Raw genomic sequence first — 9,732 nt, forward strand, 5'->3', positions numbered from 1 at the left:
CAAACTTTTAGACCAATTTTCTTCAATTTTTTTCCAACAGCGAAGACAAACGTAGGAGTTAAATCCAAACACACAACAACTCTTCCTCTAGTTTTAGAAAACACCTTAAGCTGCAGAAAACATCAGGGATACTTTCTATAGAGTGTACCCTTGTCCGGTCTTAAAATACCACTGGTGTGCTGCCTTACTCTCACTTTCTTACATGCCTCCCCTACCATTTCTGGGGAAGTTGCATCTGTTCTAAGGCCAGAAGAAAGATTAACTTTCAAGAGATTTATCCAATCCCATAAGTTGTCCCTTTAGCAAGCCTTTACACTTAAAGATTTTTCTGCCCTTTTAGCTTGCCAGTTTCCCTAACTTTTCAAAATCTTGGTTTTTCAAGATACTCTTTCCTAGTTAGCAAACTTGAACATTTTTATTGCAGTTTGTTTTATTCTGACCCTGACTAAAGCAGATCTCAGGCTTAGGAACTTCATTATACTGACTAGTTTCTTTCCACAACTATTCAGCAGAGTACTCCAAATCCAGCTGGCTTCAAAAAATCTTCAAAAAAACAGTTGAAAATTTTTTGATTACTGCTGTAAAAGCTGTATTTTTAGGAGGACAGTTAAAATGGTATTATAAAGCTAGAACTAAATCATGTTTCCTGTATGCATTTCTATTGAAGTCTGTAGGAGGTATGGTGGAAGTAATATGAAAGCGTTGTTTGTGTAATAGTTTTAACACTATACTAAAAGCAAAACCAAAACACAAATGTACTCAAACATGCAGCCAGGGTAACCATCAACAAAATACAGAAAAACAGTGTTTCTCTATGCCTATAGACCTAAAATTACAAGTCTATTGATATTTCATTTAAAAATTTACAAAAACTTGCTGTTAGATCTGTGGAGTTTCTCTGGAAAAAAGGAAAAGACACATCTATAACCTGACAATAGCAGTTTGTAACTATGGCTAAATCAAGATGACGTAACTTGAAAAAAATCACTCTCGTATTGTGTATGCAGTTGCCAGGTGACCACGAATTGCAGAGTCCTCCTTTTGAAGGTTCAAAGGCAGGGAAGGCCACAAATCTGACATATGGGCTCTAACTGTGGTTTGCACAGGATGACTTCTATGAAGTCTTTTTTTTTATCCTCATTGTGAGGAGGGGTGTTTCCACTTAATATCCGTAGAACAGCACTACCAAAACCAGCATCAGGTGTGTGACTGGTATGGTACCCCCTGCTCCTGACACCTGGTAATGCGGTTGGCATAACCAACGCCATTTTATAAGACAAGCAGCCATTCTCTGTGACCGAGCAGGTCATGTATTTGTTCCCTTTCCCTCATTATCAGGCCAAGAAGGTCGTAGACAAACCAAACAGATTTCTTCTTCCCCTCCCTCTCATCCTCAAGGTTCCTGGGCGCCAGGCCGATTACTCCCTTCCTTGCCAGCCTTGAAGGTCCCAGGCACACGGCCAGCCAGGTGCTGTTGATGACGCCGTCACAGAACAGGGAAGCCTAACAGCACACAGAGCACTGGCTGTAAGATCAAGCAGTTACAAGTCCTAAGTGGGGAACTTGAACGAGAGCCACTGCTGGACACTAAGACCCGTGACTCCTCAGTGACCAGGGATGTCCCCGCTGTCGTCTGCCCTCCGAGGATTGAGGGAGTGACTCATATTCTTTTACATGATTTTCGAGTCTAGATTATGATTGTTATACTGATACAGCAAACCATGTATTAAGGTTTGACCTGACCTGCAGAGGGTCCAGGTGATTAGAAATTGTAAGTTAAGTTGTATTACAAATGCTGTATTACGCTACGTATAATTGTATTACATTGATTCTGCTTGTGGAAATCCTGTGCCGTTCTAGTAATAAATTCTGTGCTATACTAATCATAGCATCCTGATAAGAAAATAAAGCTTTAATTGTAACTAGAGCTTAGTGCTGCCATCATTCTGCCAAGGATCCCTAAAAGAACCTGTCTGTCCCCTTAGTGTTGGATGATCGAATAGAAGGAAAATTAGGTTGAAGAACCAGAACAAGCAAGCTTGCTTACTTCTAACGTTCACATTAACCGAAATGGGAGATTAAAATTCCAAAATGAGAGTGCTGTTTATACAGTTCTTTAGACACAGATGTTAGATTTGCAAGAATTGCCAGCATTTCAGGATCATACACAGTTGTGCCTTCTGAGACAGTACAGTTTGTGCCTTTGAGTCTTTTGACATTTCTAACTGAAGATACTGTATTAGGTTGCTCACCATGAAAAGTTTTGTCGTACCACAGTGCAAATACTGAGGACTACAGAAGCTGTAGTCGTACTGTCTGCAACCAGAATAACTTAATAGTAGCAGTGCTAACCGATGCTCTCCAGCAACATTTGATAAAGGCCTCTCTTACCTTACAAGATGAATATGACTAACCAAGAGTCCAAGATTAGAACGCATCCATATCTGTGATTTGTGAGATATCCAAGACTAAATAGAAGTATAATATTTAAAACCGATGAACAAACTCAGGATATTATTACCTGGAAACATAAATTGAAGTTACTTACTTTCCTTTTTATCTTTGACAGCAACTTTTCCTATCCTTTTTTGAAAAAGGGATGTTGGTGCTTGGCAGAGCCATATTGTTCTTGCTTAGTGAAGCCCAACTGCCCTGGTTTCGGTTGGGATGGAGTTAATTTTCTTCCCAGTAGCTGGTACAGTGCTGTGTTTTGGATTTAGTATGAGAATAACGTTGATAACACAACGATGTTTTAGTTGTTGCTAAGCAGTGCTTACACTAGTCAAGGACTTTCCAGCTTCCCATGCTCTACCGACTGAGAAGGCTGGAGGTGCACAAGAAGCTGGGAGGGGGCACAGCCAGGACAGCTGACCCAAACTGGCCAGAGGGACATTCCATACCATGTGACGTCATGCTCAGTACATAAACTGGGGAAAGCTGGCCGGGGAGAACACTGCTCGGGGACTGGCTGGGCATCAGTCGGTGGGTGGTGAGCAACTGCACTGTGCATCACTTGCTTTGTATATTCTTCTATTATTATTATTATTACTACTATTTTATTTAAATTATTAAATTGTCTTTATCTCAACCCATGAGTTTTCTCACTTTTACTCTCCCGATTCTCTCCCTCATCCCACTAGGGGGGAGTGAGTGAGCAGCTGTGTGGTGCTCAGTCACTGGCTGGAGTTAAACGATGACACCAACTCATATTGCATAACTTTATGAAAGCCATTTAAAAATGAAAAACAAACACAAAGTTTGAGTTAAGTGACATCTCTGTGTTCAGATAAAAAGGCAGAACAAAACAGTTAAGGCTTGCATTGGCAAGGACAACAGTATGTTCAGCTGCCAAAACTGGACATGGATGTGGCCAAAGTTCTTATGACCTTCTGTGGGAAAAAAAAAAGGACAGACTGAATTTTTTCCCCAAAATGGGGCTGGGAGGTGGGCAGAGAGAGGGAAGGAGAGATTCAGAATTTGAAGGCCCTTTACAAATACTCTAAAGTTTAAATGATAATTGAGGTTTCCAAGTTTGGACAAAACCCCAGAGTGAAAAAAACCAAACACCTCCCACACCCCTGCCCCCAACCCACAGAAGCATGCCCCCATAAAACCTTTGGGCTATATTCTCAGCTTCTGTAAGTAGATACTGCCCAGATGCTCAGTTCAAGTAAACTGCGCTACACTTCTTGATACCGATTGAGAAACTACTATAAACACAGTCTCTGATTTCTTCAGCGTAAGACTAAGTAATTCAATCCTTAGAAAAGAGCAACTCCCCTACACATCCTTCCCCCAGCCAAAAAACCCAAACTTGCAACTGAGGAACTGAAAAGGACAGCAGTTCACAGCAAAGAAAACTTTCAGAATATTATCTGGTGGCAGAAAACAGTAAGAGGAGAATGTTAACAAAGGAATTGAAAGAGGAATATATGACAATTGTACTCTGCCAAAATCTGAAGAGCTTATATTAGGTAATGTAAATACACACATACATTCTTTTTCCTCCCCCAAAATCCTATTTTTCAGTAAGTACGAATTTTTTTTCAGTTTATCGTAAACTTTTTATAGCTGTTTCTGATGGCTGCCACTGAATTACCAAGCATAATAGATAAAATATTTTTTCCTGTTAAGCTAAGATGAATGTAAGAATTAAGGACAGAAGTAGTTGAGTGCAAAAAAACACACCTAAAGATTAAAAATTTGTTGCTGTCTTAAGTTTCATAAATATTTTTAGTTATCCTGTCACAATATTTGGAACAGGTTTTTTTCACTAGGATGTGACAGACTGATTGTCAGACAATTTGTGCAAAAAGAAAACAGAAGAGATGACAGCAGGTTCTTGGAATGCATCTATAAAAGGGTTAGTAAAACAGCTTTGCTGGGCTGACTTGCTGCTTACATACTTATGAGATGCTTCTAAATTTCACTCTAACCAACAAAGAGAAACTAGCTAGGAAAACTAAAGTGGAAGGAAATTCTGGTGAATGATCATAAAACGAGGAAGTTACAATCTTTTAAAAGGAGAACACTAGGATAAAAACCAAGATAAAAATAAATTCAGAGAATTGATAAGACAGATCTCATCAGATGCAAAGTGACCTACAATGCATTAATAGACAGTAGATATGTTGTACCGTAACTTAGGAAAGAATACATTTTTCTGCAGAAAAATAAGAGGAACAATCATCTGACTGACAGGTTCACAACTCAAGCCTTAAGACCAAAGCAAGTACTTTTCAAACCAAGGATATGCATGCTTTAAGTACTGGGCTTTGAAGCTAAAAAGATTAATCCTGCCTTTGCTTCTAATCATCCCCCTGCTGCTGTGCTCTGAGACACCACGTTGGACGAGACAATCAAGCAGATATAATACAACCACAGCAAGTCTGATAGAAATGCAACTAAGACGACCCAATGTATTTTCAGGGCTATGGGGACAGACTTTTACAAGTTCCAGAATCCCAAATTTCAGCATGCATGAGCTTAGTCTTTACACAGGAAAAAAAACCCCAACTTAGAGGAACAGAGAGAAGCAGAGGAAGAAGCTAGGTGAAGGCTAACGTATATGGAAGACAGGGTAGAGAAGACAGATTTTTAGTAACTCTTCATTAATAGAAATTATTTGAAATACCAAAGTAATATAAAATCTTAAATTATGTAAGCAATTTACAAAATCAAGTATTTTCATTCTTGCTCTGCACTTTTCAGAAAGCTTAGTGCAGCTTTCCAAACAACATGTTGCTCTTCCTGCCAGTGGAATTTCTGAGCTAGTACTACAAATGCCTAGAATGGCACACTACTAATCCAACACCTTGGGCCTTTATTTGAGATCTGTTTTAATAAACATACTCTGTTTTCAGCCTTTTGAGTCACAAGAACAGGTTTAGGCTTGTACATTTTAGTTTCTTAAAAAAAAACGTATCAGTCACTTGAAATGCAGAGATAGCCTCTACGTGCAAACCCAGCTTATTTACACATCCTGCTGTATATCTGGCTTACTGTACCCAAAATGTGGAGATAGCCTCTAATTGCAAGCCCAGCTGATCTACACATCCAGCTGTGTATTACACATCTTGCTATATATCATGCTTGCTGTCACAAGAATCTGTCTAATGAGAAAGTATACCGATTTAGACTGGGTTAGTAGTTGGCACAAGACCTGAAGGAGCATAGAGCATGCGCCACCACCTAAGGTGAAAAGTTCATAAGGAGGAAGACTTCGGGCCTTCCTCCAAGAGACCCCAGCTCGCGACCACCAGATAGCAGTGCGCAGGCGTCAGTAGGAGGAGAAATATGGTAATGGCTTATTTTAATAACCCCACCCCACTCCTCGGTAACATGATGAATATGGATCACATCTCTATGCATATGAATGAATTAATGTCATAAATACCCTCATGTCCATCCCTGCGGTGTGCAAGGTTTGGAGGAGTGATCCCCCTTGCACCCGGCGCCGTAATAAACATACCTGCTTTATAACTCTTTTGAGTTGTGAAGTTTGATTCCGCACGTCACACCGTTCAATCCAATAGTCTTTCCATGCAATCGCATTCAATTTTTCATTCCTACCTTTGGTTTACAGTTATGTAGATATTACAGGCATCCCTTTCCCATGAAAAATTTCTCTTGGGGCAGGTCACCATTTCTTAAAGACAAAAGCAAACTAATTCTCGCCTTTTCACTGTGGAGGTGAAATTACCAGGCCACGCTTTCAGTCTTCTTGACATTAGACTCCAATTCTAGATGATTACTTCCACTTTGATTTAGCACTGCAGTTGAGAATGATGCTGTAGAAGTACCGAGTGCTTTGGCTACGTTCCTTCCCGTGCAAGGGAGTCAGACAATAAATCCTAGGGCATCCTGTTAGTCTTCGACTGTTCTAGGAACTGTTACATACAGAAAGGAGAGGGAGCGCGTAAAATTGAAGATCTGTTTTCTAAACTTAATCAGTAACGCAACCAAGAGTCATGATGAATGTACTTCAAGAACAAATCAAGTCAGTAAGCGTATCAGTTAAGGCTTTTGTAGGAACTTCAGATTTTGTAATTCAGTTCAATCATTTTAAACCTTCATAGACATACTTACTACCATCACTAACCTTTCTTATTGTCTTTTTAAGCATATTCTCACGGCAGAATTTTTAACTCAAAAAAGATATCCCAGCCAAAGAGTGATAATTAACCCAGATCAGCTCCCTGAGCCACTTCCCTGCACAGCTGGCAGACCCTGGAAGGCAACGCAGGGTCAAGAAAACATCAAGTCACTTCACTTGCGACTCACCTGCCTGCTTCTCAGCTCATTAACAGCAACTGGCTGCAGGTCAGAGTGCTCTCAGGGGCTGGTTCTGTCACTAAGAGGATCCAAGCAGGTCCTTGAGAGGTTAAGAGATGAAGCTTTAATTGATCCTCTTATCACAAATAGGGAAGCAATAGGAAAGTTAATTCTGGTCCCTGAGGCTCACTTGGGAGATGCTGTTCTTAAAGAAAAAAAAAAAGAAACCCAAAACACCACACACATGCCCCAACCCCAAAACTACAAATAAAGAAAAAATACACCCATGAAGGAGAAAGGAGTGATGGACTAAAGATTCCGAGAGATGTCAATACAAAAAGGATATTCCAGGCAACTTCTCCACCTCTCTTTAAAGAGGATTCACATTTATCCAGTGGATCTGTTACGGATCACAATGTTCTATACTTGTCATATGAGCTGTATTTTACATGCTGCACTAAAACTACCATACCACCACGTCAGATAAGAGCTTGCAAACACCGCTAAATTGTAACAGACATCTTTAAAAGATGCACTGAGGGGCCCAAATATATTTCATTTACAGAATAAGCCACAAAATCAACATTTTAAAAGCTGAAAAGCTTGTACCGACTCAGGATTTCACAACCCTAGCATTTTAGTAATGAATGACAAATTATTTTTCACAACTCTTTCAGAATTGAAATTCCCAATTTCACTTATTTTAATGGAAAACTGTTAATATGATTCAAATCTACACAATACTTCTGCCATCACATGGTGTGGTTTCTGGAATCAGAGTAACTCGATGGCAGCATTGCATGAAATACCTGTTGGTCAGAGAAGCCTTTGTCAGCAGTTCACAACTAAACAGCCTCTTAAAAATAAAAAAAAGTCTAAATACTTTTGACTCTTCCCCTCCAGCACACAAAAGTCTGTAAAGACAAAGAAGATTGGCCCTTGTTTTTTAACTGTCATCCTAACGGAAACAGCTAGCCGGCTTGACTTTTGAGTTCAAAGTGACCATTCTGAAAGTTACCGAATCAAATAAACCCAATGCAATCTAGCCATATATACAGACAAACACTCCTCAAGCATTCTGTCTCAAAGACATCCAGATAGAAAACTCTCATACTGGACAGGTATCATTTTTTTAAATATATAGAGAAGAGTCAAAAGTCTCAAACCTTGACATCTAAAGCACCATAAAAAGCTCTCACGAGCAGTTATCAAGTTTCTTGCAGTGTCAGCAGCAAGTCCTCTGTGTGAAGTCTTGCTCAATGAGCCATATATTCAATACCATCCTAAAATAATAAATGCACAAATCCCATGCAATGTATTTAATTAACAAAACAGTGATAAACCACGGTGAAATTATTTACTGATACAGTTGTCACATTCCTGCCAGGCATGGATTTAAAAGTTGTTTTCAGCCAGGACTGTCAGTTTATCACTCAACAACCTAAACATAACACAAACCTGGCTTCACATAGATAAAACTCCCGCATCCTCTCATGAAGGCGACAGTCCTTCCCAAGAGGACCCTCAGCTGAAACCGTCTATTCTGTTGCACTGTTCAAGCCATACTTGCTGCAAAAACTGTGCCTCACAAGCATATGAAGCCTCTTCACCATATCTCAAGTGAGCCAACCCACACATTTAACAGATCAAACAGAACCACACTTTTCTCGATGAGGCTTCTTACAAGGAGCTCCTCTGCAGGTTCCTACTCTTCCTCTGTTGCCTTTGCCAAAATTCCTCTCCCAGCCCCCCATTTCCCATATATATCCACCTGGGTTACAGGCAAGATGCACTGCACCTGACTCGAAGGCACCGAGACACTGGAAGTCTGACCAGCTGGTTGGGATGACTGCCCAACTGGCTACTGCCTCTTGCAAGTTAAGCTGCTGAATTCCTTCCTTGTGTGATGCAAGTAATCTGTGACTTTTCCTTCCATGAGGGCACTAAATTTTGTAAGATTTGGAGGACCCTATCCCTTTTCAGGTGTCACAGGAGTGAAGACATGCACACACACACATGCTGTAGACTTCATAAGGGCATAGCACCTTTACAGATCAGCTGTTACCCATGACGGCCAGCAGAACTGATGAGCCACAGAAGCCTTTAATACCGCTGACCCTAGTAGGAAGTTCTGAAAAAAAAATACCAGACTGAGAAAGACACAAAGATCTATATTAAGAAGAGTACCAATTTTTGCATTTCAACCCTAGTTCTTAAACCCAGATGTCTGGATTATAGTTGATTTGTCAAGACACAGCTGAAACCAACCAACCCCCCACCGCCACCCACCAAATTGCCTCACTTCCACCTTTTCACCTAAAGAAACCGTGCAAGAACACACAGAGCCCTTTGCTATTTAAGGCATTAGAAAGCAGTATTTTATTTTTTTTTTTTTAAAGAATCATCAATGTGGCATTATTACTTAAACTGACATTTCATCTAAAGGTAAGCAGCAGCCTCAAAAAAAGACTGTCTTGTTTCCATATTAATTAATTTTTAAAATGTTCTTTCAGGAACAGAACGAAATCGACAAGAAAAGATAGCGTACATCTCTTCCAAGCTGTTTTTGTCAGCCTCGGTCAGAATCACTAGGTCATTGGCAGGCACGCTTTAGGTACTCTCTGTGATGCCTTAAAGCGTTCATTTATCCTGAGACACAGGAACATACAGAATCCATAGCACTACCTGAAGACAGGCATTACGAAATACCGTAGTATTCTGGCACAGCCTTCCTTTCAAAAGTGGCTCTTTCCCGCTTTGGGAGGACACGTCCTAATTTTGAACTACCACCCATCCTCACAGCAGGCGGGTAAGGATTGACGCCGGGCCCTCCTATGTACGTACCCAAACCACTGCAGAACCCCGCCAGTTGTACCAACTCAGCCAGGCGTCCCCTGGGACCGCTCTCACGTCACCCACAAGCAAGCGATCTCGGCACGAGGCAGGGGAAGGCTTCGT

The 9,732-nt window shown here is 40.6% G+C and overlaps 1 long non-coding RNA gene across 1 annotated transcript in view; it reads right to left on the reverse strand.

Annotated features, from left to right (window-relative positions):
• LOC103918348 overlaps positions 1-9,699 on the reverse strand; it is a 36,778-nt gene extending 27,079 nt beyond the window's left edge. Inside the window, exon 1 of the long non-coding RNA XR_663690.1 lies at positions 9,619-9,699. This is a non-coding gene — a long non-coding RNA (uncharacterized LOC103918348). The remainder of the gene's footprint in view (positions 1-9,618) is intronic.
• Positions 9,700-9,732: the final 33 nt, after the last annotated feature.

This window comes from Pygoscelis adeliae, unplaced genomic scaffold (assembly GCF_000699105.1).
Source record: "Pygoscelis adeliae isolate BGI_AS28 unplaced genomic scaffold, ASM69910v1 Scaffold54, whole genome shotgun sequence".
Taxonomy (NCBI): domain Eukaryota; kingdom Metazoa; phylum Chordata; class Aves; order Sphenisciformes; family Spheniscidae; genus Pygoscelis; species Pygoscelis adeliae.